Genomic DNA, 12,335 nt, shown 5'->3' with positions numbered 1-12,335 from the left:
GCAATGCAGCTTCTTCAGTGGTCAGGATAGATTCTCTTCTGCTAGTTTTGTTATACTGTCACGGATCCTCTTTCCAGTCCTATCTTCTATCAATATTCACTATTCTGGGACACTGCAGGTCATGCTCAGCTGTAATCGTATGTTCAGGTGGAGGTGCTGGGCACTTTACCCGTAGCCCTTCACTCTGTGTGAACCCGGCGGCTCTTCAGCCGAGTTACCCGATAATGGGACACGGCTGGCGGACTATTCTGCGTCTTATACCCCTGTCGAGCCGTAGGCAAAGACCTGACCCGAGCCTGGCAGAACAACCGCAAGACGACCGAGTACCACAAGGATTAACCTCGGAAATACACCACGAAGCACCTGAAATCCGAGGCAGTTGCTGCTACCAGGAAAAACCACCGGAATTCGGTCTCCTGTCAGAAATTCCGAAGCTGACTAAGCCAACAATGACAAACCTGTAGCAGCAAACCGTGTCCCCTCCCACCAATGTTTGCATGCCCGTCGCAAATCACACTCCGACGCCTTTTCACGCAAGCTGTATGAAGACGTCAAGGACTGGATTGAACAATATGACAGTGTTGCCCGCCACATTGGGTGGAGAGACAACCAGCTCCTGCAGAACCTATACTTCTCGTGGAAGCAACTGCCGGCGCTGGTCTGAGAACCATGGATCCTCCTTACCGTCATGGGAAGTTTGCAAGATCAAGCTGAAGCGCGCATCCGTCAGCCAACATCAACGAAAGAGAGCCGCATTCTTAATTCTGCCCAGGGCACTGCCCCAATGAGAGCGCCACCGAACTCGTGGAGGATGTTTTGCGCTTGATCGAGCGCCCACGCCCACGCCCACGCCGACCTTGATGCTACAGAAGACAAGAACCTAAGAATCCCATGCGCCTCACGTAAGGGACAACACCTTCGGCAGCCTTGTCCGCAACCCCCAACAACAGTCAAAGTGTTCATATCACTGAGGCTTCCAACATGGAATATGCACTGCATGCCCGAGCCTGCCACTATGAACAACTTCCCGGCGTCTCGACACTCGAGTTGTCCAGCTACTACTTCGACGCCAGCCTCCCAGGCATCCACGAAATCACCCACGACGTTGTCTGGGAGGAGATCAGGAAGCTACTTCCTGCCATCAGCTGCCCGGCTTTTATTTTGATTGCCGAGATCGTTTCGGAACACGTTTGACAGGTATTTCTACCGAGACTTCTGCGAGCGAAGCGGCATCTGACAAACCAAGGGCAACGTACGCCACAATGGCACGACGACCGCCACCGGCTGCCCCTTAGTATTCAATGCCAATTCAATGAGACACTCTAACGCCGAAGCATTCCCGACATCGTGTGTAGGACTGTGCTCAACAAAGTACACCGAGGAGAACGTAGGTGATGCGAATGTGCGACCGAAAACCACTTTGCTACCACTGCATGAAGCCGACCATGTCTACCAAAGCAGCCCGTACCAATGAATTGGTCGGCGAGGGTTCGTGCCAAACGACCCTCGATTACGTCTCGAGGAGCGACCACGGGAGATTAAGGATTACCTTCGGCGACCTTTGTCCCTGATGCCGAAGGTGCTGAATCGAAGATTCTGAATCCCTGATTACCCCAAAGCTCCTCATGTCCATCACCTCAACAAGAGGTAAGCACGACAAAGCAGGTGAGTGGCGATGCGGTGACAGTGGATTTGGTGTCGGTTGTCGTCCAAGGACAATACCTAAAAATTTGCTGACACCAATCTTCTGTGTCCACTACACGAAGCACACAATTTCCAACTTTGAGGGAGAATGCCCCTGAGTGACTTGAAGGAATAGAATGGTTGGTTGCTCTCAAAAGCGAACTGCAAGCATCACCAGACTTGGATAGCAAACAAAAAATGTTGCCAGCTTTCAAGTCAACGGTGCAGCAAAAGGCACAGCCACGTAAGCAATGCATGCCCGAGCTTGCTACATTGATGCCGAAAACTACCAGGAAAATTTTCGGATTAGAAGCCAGCCCTGCAGCTTCAGTGCACATCAGTGTTGCGGAGTTGCCACTCCGGAGTCGGAATGATTCCGGAATCATTCCGCGTTTTCGCGACCCCGGAATGGAATGGGAATGGAATGGCGGCAACGTTCAGGGGAATGGAATGGGAATGGAATTAGATGCCTTTTACCCGGAATGGAATGGGAATGGAATGGGACCATGTTCTTTACATATATTTATTTATTTATTTATTTTTTTTTTTTTGCGTTCAGCTATACCGAGCCAGTCAGGCAGTCGGTTGCTTAAAAATAAAAAAGAGCGGGAAACTGCGAACCCGCGTAAGGCCCTAACAGACTTGTACGCTAAAAAAAAAAAAAAAATGCAATACAAAAAACAAGCGTCAGAGCAAAGAACGGAGGGGGGAGGGAGGCGGCGGTGGCGCCTTTCACCAGTGAAGTTCAACAGATATCCGAATGCGTCTGCGCCTGTAATATTGCGCGGCTCAAGGGTACGCCATCAGCCGACGTGAACGTGACCCGCAGCTCTGGTGATTCGATACCCAGGAAGGAGGCCAGACGTGGCCTCGCTGTGCGGACCCAGACTTCGTGCACCTGCGACTCGTCTCGAGCGCTCTGTTTCTGGGAGAGCTCGCACTTGTGCCGGCCATCTCAGGTCGCAATCCACGAGGTCTCTGTTTGAATGATTCTAGGCGAAACTTGAAGACTGCCTTTCACGCGTTAGAGGCGGAGAGTCGGCAGAGAGGACCTTCACAACAGGGATGCCACCGTATCGATTTTTCAACCGTAACAGAAGATAAGAAATGTGCTTCAGAATGCTTCAGGTGATGCACATTTCTCGAAAATTCAAAATGCAACTGCCTGCATGGTCTTCAACGAGGTCACCTACAACGAAAGTACGTATTGTCCTTTCATACAGCAGCGTGGGTAAAGTTTCGTGTTCGAGGCAACACCTACAGATCAAAGAATACTAGTTCATCCCACCGTGACGTCATGTGATCAGTGCTGGCAGGGGCGCCTTTATTGGATAGGGAAGTGGTAATGTTTTGATGGAATTTATTTAGAGGTCGTAGTCTTTTCGCATCACTGGTCAATCAGACAGGATACCAGGGAAGGGACCGCGGTCAATCCTTGATGGAACGTTTTTTAAACCCATTGAGGACTCTTCGTCCGGATCCACTACCTTCAAGGCCAGGTGCCAAGCCTCCGGAAAAGTAATTTCGGGACCAAAAAAAAAAACAAAAAAAAAAAAACTTCCACTTTAAACTTAAAGCCTCATCTCAGTTGGCGTCTCAAAGAAATTTGAACAATGTATTGCAATATCAGTATTTATATTTCTGCCCTCCCTAAAATGTATTCTTGTATTTGTATTTCCAAATACTTTTGGCCTCTTTTTAAAATGTATTTCCGATTCGTATCACGATACATTTTTACAGTAGAGTAGATTGTTGGGCTAGCTGGTTTTGGAACTTGGAATATATTTTAGCGCTCAAAAATAGGAACACAAAGACGAGAATCAGACACCAGATATATTTGAGATTACAGATATATTTGAGACTTGATTATCAGTATCTTAGCAACTATTTTCATCTATCCCAGTATTTGTATTTCCAAATACATTTTTGAATATTTCTGCCAAACCCTGCAACGTAATGCAGCTGTCAAGTGACACTTTTAACCTTTAGGAATTAGAGGAATGGAATGGAACGATTCAGCCATTCCAGGAGTGGGAATGGACCCAGTGTCCCCATTCCTAGGAGTTGAAAGGAATTGAATTATCGAAAACTCGAATTCCCCGGAATGGAATTGGAGTGGAATGGGGGTGCCCATTCCGCAACACTGGTGCACATGACGTATGATTACAAGACAGCATGAGTCGGTCAAAGTTGCCACTCGACCAAACTGAACACCGACGTGCCAGGAGCGTCATCCGACAACAAGGTCCACAGGTACTACGACTGAACGCCTGACACGAGACTGTCGCAGAAAGAACTCGTTATGGAACCATTTACTAAGAATCAATAATTATGTAATCAAGTGGAAATAAACATATTTGATACACTAACCAGATAAACATATTTCCGCTTGCCTTCATGCCTTGAGAGTCTACGCACCGAGAATTGTGTCCATTGCACGCTCTGGACCTTACCAGGACACTCGCTTCTCTGACCCTTCAATATTAATTAAGGGGTCATACCAGACTGGCAGACTTCTTGCAAGGGGCTGCACTCGTTCAACCTTTCCTGAACATGTGGTGCATCCGAAAACCAACTTCAGTGATGTGAAAATGTTATTTATTAATGTATTCCTTCCAAGGGCCTTCGTAGGCATTGCAGAGAGGATACTTAGAACTACACACATGATAATAGCATTAAAGCACACTGCTGTAACTTGTTAATTGGAAAAACAAACACACCTCTGAGCATATAGTTTAATAGTATGTGTTGATGCATTGTTATATAGCATGACACTTCCTATATGTGTGACACAATAGACCCTTTGCAGAACCTTATCAAGCAACACAACCGTCACCATTTTTTTCGGCGGAAAGCACACGAATGGGCCCCAATTCACGTCGAACGCCAATGCAGCATTCGAGTCCAATAGGTGCTGAGCCGAATTCACAGGGATGGCGGGCATAACATTCTTGTCGAACAAATACCCAAAGTATGAAAGCCTGGGGTAATTACAGTAGTAGCTACTGTAATTTGTTTCATCAGAATTTGGCAGACGGCAAAGGCTACGGTCTCGGTGAGTCAATACATACATTGGAGAGAGGCACATGACAGCATATCACCAGAGTGCTCGTCTGCACAGATTTGTCACACACCTTCGCTCCGTCTCTCTGATTGGCTCGAGGGGGCTGTGGCGGTTGGCCTTTTCCAAGTTACGGTGATGCGAAGTATAGACAGCCCACACTTTTAAAAAGAGTCTATTGAAGAGACCGAAAGGAATGGTAGTCAACATTTTTCAACAAGACTGCTCTCCAGGCAAGGGATGAACACAAATATGAAGCACCTGATCCAGGTAATTAGAACAATTAAATAATTGACCGACTAATACAATGCACTCTTGATGGAAAAGAGTATAGCTGCAATAAATCCTACAAAACAGAAAAAAATGCGCAGTTAATCTATGCATGCACCAAAACAGTTGTTCTTATAGCAAGTCGAATAGCTTTGAAGCAGGTGCCTGCAACGATTTATTCTTCCCCATACTCAATAAAACGCCAACCTCGTAGCTAAAAATAAGGGTGCGCTTCGCACTCACACACACACACAAAAAAAAGGAAGAAAAGCGATCGAATGTAGAATCGTGGATTAGCACAAAAGAATAAAATCGCAGGAGCTTCCTCGCTAAAAGTTGCTATGGTTGTTCGGTGACGGAGGGCTGAAACAACTTCCCTTAGGCCCTAACGCGACGTATACATTTCGCGTAGATTCTCAGATATTTCAACGTTCAAACAAAGCTAAGAGAATGCGAAAATTTCATGTTAAAAGCAATCAAAGTTCTATCGATCCTCGGACACATCCCGGAATCCAAGCACCGGTACGGCGATGCAGAGCTGATGCTGTCTCACAGGCGTTGATATCCAGATGATCCAGAGCGCTCTTGCGCAAAAACGGTATAAAGTCTCATTCCTTCATATTTTCACATTATACCTGCGTCAGCGAGCACGAAGAAGCCCGAAGTCGTCGGAAAGCAGCTACACATCACGGCTACCGCGCACCGAACAAACTCGCATCCGCCAGCTCTGGGCGCTGCCATCTTACCTGTGACGTCACGGCTCTTGGGAGGTCACGTGACGAGTGGTCACATTTGCGTAAAATATGGCGGCAACCGGGGGGGTGCCACTTCCCAACTTCCGGTTTATCACTCTAAGCCCCTCTACCTCGTTGCCTCCGTCCCGGTTTCCGCCATGTTGCACGCAAAAGTGACCACTCGTCACGTGACCTCACAAGAGCCGTGACGTCATCGGTAAGATGGCAGCGCTCAGAGCTGGCGGATGCGAGTTTGTTCCGTGCGCGGTAGCCGGGATGTGCAGCTGCTTTCCGACGACTTCGGGCTTCTTCTTGCTCGCTGACGCAGGTATAATGTGAAGATATGAAGGAATGAGACTTAATACCCTTTCTGCGCAAGATCGCTCTGGATCATCTGGAGATTAACGCCTGCGAGACATGTGAGACAGCCGTATCGCCGTACCGGTGCTCGGATTCCCGGATGTGTTCGAGGATCGATAGAACTTTGAGTGATTTTTGCATAATATTTTTTGCATTCTCTTAGCTTTGTTTGACCGTTGGAATGTCTGAGAATCGACGCGAATGCATGCGTCGGGTGTAGGGCCTAGGGAAATTTGTTTCACTTCTAGGTAACCGCATAATCACAGCAACTTTTAACAAGGAAGCTCCTGCGATTTTTACGCCGACCGCACACGGCACAAACTCCTTCTTGTGCTTTGTACCCCAGCCGATACGTCTATGTGCTAAGGTTGATAGGGGTCGTCCGGAAAAAACTCCGCTGTGGTAAGAAGCACAAGAAGGACTGTGCCGTGCGCGATCGGCGTGTTGTTCAAAATTAAGTTGTCCTGTGGGAGAGTGTACTTTGGCCAATCAGGGAGATGCATCAATGATTGGCTCAGACAACACGCACTTTTGATAAGATCTGGAAGGAGGAATACGTGTCATAAGGGGAGTAACTGAGCTTCAGAATAGACGAACTGTGGTCCCCCGTGACGAACTTCCAACAAAAAACGCAACACCACACGGAAGGTGCCACTGTGGGCCACGTCAGGAACTCTGGGACTCCGCCAAAATCGCCGCGATTGCTGGAGCATCCTTGCCACCTCCGAGATAGAGTACGCTGTTAGCGCAGCTCGATATTGACCCCAAGCTTCCGGTTCCGAAACGACGGCAGCTGACTACCCACCTCGCCGAATACAGCGACTGCTTCGCGACGTCGTCGAAGGTGCGTCAAAGCGCCATTGCGAAACACCGCATCGTTACCGAAAAAAACGCTCTCCTTGTGTTTTGATCGCCGTACAGAGTCTCCGTAAAGAAGAGAGGTTTTCCTGAAGCAAGTGAAAGAAATGTTGAACGAAGACATAATCCAGACATCAAGCACTCTGTGGGCCTTTCCACCCGTACTGGTTCAGAAGAAGGACGGAACGTTTAGGTTCTGCGTGGACTAGCGGCAGCTAAACACGGTGACGAAGAAAGGCGCCTATCCACTCTCCTGCATAGACAACACGCTAGATCGGCTGTGCCAATCTCGATATTTTTTATCGACGGGTCTTTAGAGCGGCTACTAACAGATCGAACTCGACGAACGGGACCGACAGAAGACAGCCTTCGTCACGCCGGATAGATTGTACGAGTTCAAGGTGATGCCCTTCGGACTATGCGCGGTGGCAGATACTTTCCAGCGTGTTATGGACACCGTACTGGCAGGACTGAAGTGGCAGAGCTGTTTTGTCTGCTTTGACGAAGTCGTAGTGTTTTCAGGCGAATTTGACGAACACTTGCGTCGACTCCGATCTGTTCTCCAAGCAATACGAACCGCCGGACTGACCCTGAAGCCGTCAAAGTGTCGGTTCGCCTATGACGAACTGAAGTTTCTAAGTCACGTGGTTAGTAACGAAGGCGTTCACCCAGACCCAGAGAAGACTCGCGCCGTCGCAGCATTTCCAGCGCCGGCAGACAAGAAGGCCGTGCGAAGGTTCCTTGGACAATGTGTTTACTATAGGCGCTTCGTTCAGGTTTTCGCAATGATTTCCGCACCGCTCACAAACCTCACGAAGGACGCTGATAAGTTCGATTGTGCCTAGGAGTAGCAGCAGGCATTCGACGAGCTGAAGCGAAGTCTCCAGACTCCTCCCGTAACCGAGATTCACACGGAGGCTAGTAACGTAGGGCCTTGAGCGATACTGGTTCAAACGCAGGAAGGCACCGAGCGAGTCATCGCCTACGCAAGTGGGACACTGTCCAAGGCGGAGAAAATTACTCCACGACTGAAAAAGAATGTCTTGCTCTCGTCTGGGAATTCACGAAGTTTCTTCTGTACTTGTACGGGAGGCCGTCCCACGTGGTCACTGACCACACTCGCTCTGCTGGCTCGCGAACCCCAAGGGCCCGTCAGGGCGCACCACTCGATGGAGTCTCCGACTACCATAGTTCAACCTGACTGTGGTCTATACGTAAGGCCGCAAGCACAGAGACTCCGACTGCATGTCCAGAGCCCCTGTCGAAACACTTTCCGGCAATAGTGACGACGATGACGACGAAGTGAACTAGGCGAAGTGAACACCGACGAGATGGCACGCAGTCAACCAGACGATCTTGAGCGGCGCCCTAATAAAGCACCTGGAAGTGCGCGATATTACCGTGGTACGTGTATCCTCACGATCCCTGCCGACCTTCGCCATTCGCCAAGGTGCACTCTACAAAGAGAACTTTGGGGACAACAACTTGCCGTGGCTGCTGGTAATCCCAACCGAATTTCGAAAGGAGATCTTCCAAGCCTGCCACGACGACCCGACGTCCGGACACCTTGGTATCAGCCGAACACTGGCCCCTATTCGTGAAAAGTATTACTGGCCCAAGCTCCCCAAAGCCGTCCACCTATACACAATCATGTCACGAATGCCAGCGACGCAAGAAACTTCCGACAAAGACGGCAGGTCTCCTGCAGCCAATCCCTCCGGCAATGGGCGTTCCAACCGGAGGGGGGCGGGGCGGCGAAGGGGGGCGCTGGCCCACCCCCCGTTTTGAAAGTGGAGGGGGGGGGGGGGGCAAGGCACGTGTCTTACTGCCCCTCCCCCCGAAACAACCGCCACTGGGCAGGGCAAACACTGGCCCGCGCCGCCCGAAGGATACCAAGGGCACCGCACCCCTGGCCCTGGGGGGGGGGGGGGGGGGGGGGGGGGGGGGTTCTGCTTTGCCCTCCTACTCAAAAACAAGTTGGTACGCTACTGCCTCCGGCAGCTGCACCTTTTCCAGGTGATCGAAATGGATCTACTGGGCCCTTTTTCGCCGTCAACATCGGGAAACTGCTGGATAATTGTCACCACAGAAAATCTCACACGGTACGCCGAAACGAAAGCCCTTCCTTCAGGGACTGCTGTGTAAGTCGCCAAGGTTTTCATCGAGTCCATCATCCTTCGGCACGGCGCTCCCGAAGTTCTGATTACAGATCGCGGGTCATCGTTCATGGCACAGCTGATGCAAAGATCATCGGTCTTAGCCACACCTACCACCGGCGAACCATAGCGTACCGTCCTCAGACTAATGGGCTGCCGGAACGCCTAAACACAACCATCGCCGACTTGATGTTGATGTACGTCGACGTAGAACACAAGATGTGGGACGAGGTCCTGCCGTATGTCACGTTCGCCTACAACACAGCGGTTCAAGAGACCACTGGTGTTACACAATTCCAGCTGGTGCATATTCGCAAGGTGACCACGATGCTTGACGGCATGCTACCTTACGAGCTAGCTGGCGACGGAAGTGACGACGCCCAGGTGGTTGCACAACGAGCAGAAAAAGTCCGCCAGCTGGCCCAAATCCGGAGTCAAGACCAGCAACGTGTCGACGCTGGCCGCTACAACCATCGTCGTCGCGACGTCCACTTTCAGCCCGGGGACAGGGTCTGGGTATGGACACCTATCCGCCACCGAGACTCAGCGAGAAGCTATTAAAAGGGTAGTTCGGACCCTAGAAGGTATTTCGTCGACTCAGGACCTGAGCTACGAGGTGACGGCCGACGGAACACTGACTTCATCACGTCGCCCTCCACGACCGGAAGTCGTCCACATCTTGCGCCTCAAGCGGTACTCCGCTCGATAGGACTGTGAATGGTGTTTCCCTACTACGTTCGATAGGACAGTGTTTTATAAGCCTCCATAGTTGGCCGTTATTTTTGTTTGTTTTGCCGTTTTGTTTCCCGGCGCGTCGGGTCGAGACGATGTGCTTTTAAAAGGGGGAATAATGCGACACGATTCGCCGAGCTAGCGCGTACGTGGCCGAAACTTTATCGTGCTTGACTGCTGCACGGAGGATCTGGGCTCGATTCCATTTAGCAGAAGGTTCTTTTATTTATTCTTCCTACTTCGTGTACTCGCAAATTCGAGACCTTTCTAGTATGATCGAGTTACGAATGCTCTGCACTTCGAACGTTCCCGGCCGAATGTTCCAGAAACCCACGCGGCTTAAATAGATACTCCGTCGGGCAAGCCGGAGTCGGTATCTCGCCCTAGCGCTCGATCGTGCTACTCCGCCGACATTCGATGACAGCGACGCTACCTCTTTGTATATATATATATATATATTTTTTTTTTTTTTTTGGGGGGGGGGGGGGGGGCTTAAGTTCGCCTTTATTAAACGTTTAGTTTCCTACTGCACTAACCATCTATCTGCCGTCTTTCTGCTGTCTCTCAGCCAGTCATTCGTGAATTCTCGATATACCCTGCCTGCAAAAATAATATTGACACGAGGCTGTGCGCGTCGAGCCGTTTCAATTAGGCAAAATCTGTCGCAATCAGGGCTATTGCATTTTCGCGGAGTAAGATGTAATCGCTCGTAAAGTACTTCATAAGTCATAACAACCTAGTTATTCGTTTGTAAAGTATTTAATGCTTCATGGCGCGCTCAATATATCCCTCTCAATTTTGAGTATGCTTATGCACGCAAAGTGCATGGTTTCGTGCCTTTTACATCACCAATCCAGGCAACAAATTGAACGGTCTGTTAAAAACCGTGTACTACAATTTTAAGTAGGAGTACCAAAAGTTTTAAAGAATTTATTCTAAGAAAGAAAACTGAAACTTTAATCTAGCGCGTTAGCTTTAGCTGAAACACTATATTTGTTGAATTTTTGTTAGTACAATGCAGAACAGTGTCTCGCGTACAACCACTTTCTCTCTGAAAATTAAAAAAAAACACAACTAAAAATTATGTCGTGTTGCATGTGGTTATTATTGGATACAGCTCATACTGCCCGTTTCGTTTTTTTGTTTGATATTGGATTATAAGTGTTTTTTATTTCTTGCCAGAAACTTGATGACCTATCAGGTCTTCCTGATCTACCAGAAATTGATATATTCCGAGAAAACGTAACCTTAAACTACGAGTATTCCGACTATGAGGACTCAACAAGCAGCCCGGAGTTTGACATTGTAAGTAGGCCAAATCCTAAACACAAACTATGTCGGCATATACGGCAATTATTTATGTGGCTAATAGTGTCTACGCTATAAATACCTTTCCACTGAAATTTATTTGGAAATATGTACCAGCAATTATTAAATGAAGTTTAAGGAGTGCGTGTGCTAGGTCCAGTTCCCTTCAAGTCCGATCGCAGCGGACGATATACGGTCGGATGGAGCCAGTCAAGTAGCGGAGTCGGCGCAGCGGTCTTTGTGTTTTTGGGTTTACCATGCAGCGACTGAACGAACCACGCACAGGAAACGCACCGCAATTCTGGGCCCCTTTTTGTGCGCGAATGGTTTAGCAGCCGGTCATAGCAAACCCCATAGATAACGAGCTCCGTGGCGATGCATTTTTGGCGAGCTTGATTGGCTCCAACAGAGCATAGCGGCAGCTGAAACAAAGTATAAAAGAGCATTTCGTGGGACAATTACAGAACTTCCTCCATTGCCAATGCATCGCAAGTCCGCGGAATAGCGTGCTGCATGAGGGGGATGTACCGCTACCACCTAGAAGTCGAGGCCTGTGCCTTTCCTTTTTGACGTCATCGACGGTGGATTCTCGCAGCGCCATTTACCTTGCGTTAGCGTCGCCACCAGTGCGTCTTGCAACGACTCACGACGAGAGCGACGCCAGCACTTGGCGACGCCAAGGCTGGCGTCGCTCTCGTCGTGAGTCGTTGTCTGGATTAAAGCCCCAGCGGTGTTGACACGCACCTTTGGTCGCTCTGATAGCTACGGTTCAAGGGCGGCTGCTGTGGGGGAGCCATGCTGACTTAATTCACCAAAGTGGGAAACTCGTGTTAATAGAGATTACATTGCGAATAAATGCAACACGCATGTACCTCTCATCTTGCGGGCAGCAGAACCCTGCCAGGAGATGCGCACGCCATGCTGAAAGCCAAGGTGACAAATGCAGCAGCACCAAAGGCGCTACGTAACGACCTTTGTTGTATATTTGTTCTTGTATACATCTACAACTGATCTAACTGAGCACAGTGAGCGGATTATGACGAAAAAATTTTAGTATTTGTGTTAGTGTCTGTACGTCGCCTATCTCTCAGCGAGTTCCAACTTCTATTGAGAAGTCTGCGGAGCCTGCCGAGAGCGCACTGCAAGCATAGAGCATCATCAGCATCAGGGGCA

At 49.3% G+C, this 12,335-nt stretch overlaps 1 pseudogene; it reads left to right on the top strand.

Moving 5' to 3' along the window:
* LOC120836247 overlaps window positions 1-12,335 on the top strand; it is a 64,333-nt pseudogene that overhangs the window by 36,768 nt on the left and 15,230 nt on the right.

This window comes from Ixodes scapularis, unplaced genomic scaffold, assembly GCF_016920785.2.
Source record: "Ixodes scapularis isolate PalLabHiFi unplaced genomic scaffold, ASM1692078v2 PGA_scaffold1__304_contigs__length_218370807, whole genome shotgun sequence".
Classification (NCBI taxonomy): Eukaryota; Metazoa; Arthropoda; class Arachnida; order Ixodida; family Ixodidae; genus Ixodes; species Ixodes scapularis.
The sequence above is the reverse complement of the archived record's forward strand: the minus strand, read 5'-3'. Positions and strand labels throughout refer to the sequence as shown.